Raw genomic sequence first — 1,698 nt, forward strand, 5'->3', positions numbered from 1 at the left:
TGCCAGTGCTGCACTGGCTGCAGCTTATACACGAAAATCCTGATGATTGGTTCCCTTTAAAATCAGACCCCAGAGCTGGCAAAAAAAAGTCAGACATATAAATCTCCTCGATCTTGGCTTTTTTATTCTTTATAGCGCTGAACATAATTTAGGGCCCCAACAAATGTCAGGGTCTTGTGTGCCAGGTCCCAGAGGGGCCTCATATGAGAAAGTTTTAATGATGAGCGAGCACTAAACTGTTCGGGTTCTAGTTATTTCAATTCAGCAGGTTGGACGCTCGGACAGGCTCGACTCGAGTAACAAGTATAATGGAAATCAATGGGAAACGCAACCATTTTTCCAGAAGACCCTAACAGAAGGGCTAGGCGAACAGGAAAATCAATGAAATGGACAGCATGGGAAAAAAGCCTTGATTCCCAGGTGGCTGCTGGGAACTAAATAAATAAATAAATAAATAATTTTAAAAATTGATGTGGAGGTCCCCCCCATTTTTGATAATGAGCCAAGGTAAAGCAGACAGATAGGGGCTGGTATTATCAGGCTGGGGAGGTCCATGGTTATTTAGCCTTTTCCAGTCTAAAAATAGTAGCCCAGAGCTGACCCAGAAGTGGCACATCACATTACATGCTTCAGTTCTGGCACTTTTCCCATCTCTTCTCTACTGCCCTGGTGCGGTGGCAATCAAGATAATATTTTTGGAGGTTGATGTCAGCTGTGTAATGTCAGAGGCATCAAGCCCAGTGGTTAGTAATGGAGTGACATTCATCAGACACCCCAATAACTAACCTATAAAGTGAAAAGTGTTTGATGACCATCCGTCACCTCTATCCTCAGTATTTGGTGACCGCCCATTGCTTCCATCCGCAGTATTCGGTGACGCCCATCATCTCCAGCCTCAGTATTCGGTGACGCCCGTCATGTGCATCCTCAATATTCAGTTAACCCCCCCTTTTTCTCCATTGGCAATATTTAGTGCCCTCCCATTGCCTCCATCCTCAGTATTCAGTGACTGCCCGTCTCCTCCATCCTCAGTATTCAGTGATCGCCTGTCTCCTCCGTCCTCAGTATTCAGTGACTGCCCGTCTCCTCCATCCTCAGTATTCTGTGACCGCCCGTCTCCTCCATCCTCAGTATTCAGTGATCGCCCGTCTCCTCCGTCCTCAGTATTCTGTGACTGCCCGTCTCCTCCATCCTCAGTATTCTGTAACTGCCCGTCTCCTCCATCCTCAGTATTCAGTGACTGTCCGTCTCCTCCATCCTCAGTATTCAGTGACCACCCGTTGCCTCTATCCTCAGTGTCTGGTGATCGCCATTGCTTCTGTCCTCAGTATTCGGTTTCTGATTGTTGCCTCCATTCTCAGTATTCGGTGACTCCCTGTCTCCTCCATCATTTTTTCTCTTCCCTTGTACACAAGTTATGGAGGAGCTCGACAGGAGATTATTCCAATCATCTTGGAGAACTGACCCCGCATCTTCTCTGTATGAGGCTTGTGTGGATCCTTCTGTCTCTTGATCCCAGACAGGGGGGATGATGTGAGATCAGAGCTCCAGGGGCCGGATCATCACCTCCAGGACTCAGTGCCCACAGTCTAGCCATCGAATCCGGCCGTCACAAGCAGAGCTACAAGCCCAGGGAGGACAGACTGTGCCAACACTGTGACCTGGAGGCCCTGGAGGATGAAACCCACCTCCTGCTAC

The sequence above is a fragment of the Anomaloglossus baeobatrachus genome, chromosome 3 (genome assembly GCF_048569485.1).
Source record: "Anomaloglossus baeobatrachus isolate aAnoBae1 chromosome 3, aAnoBae1.hap1, whole genome shotgun sequence".
In the NCBI taxonomy this organism is placed as follows: domain Eukaryota; kingdom Metazoa; phylum Chordata; class Amphibia; order Anura; family Aromobatidae; genus Anomaloglossus; species Anomaloglossus baeobatrachus.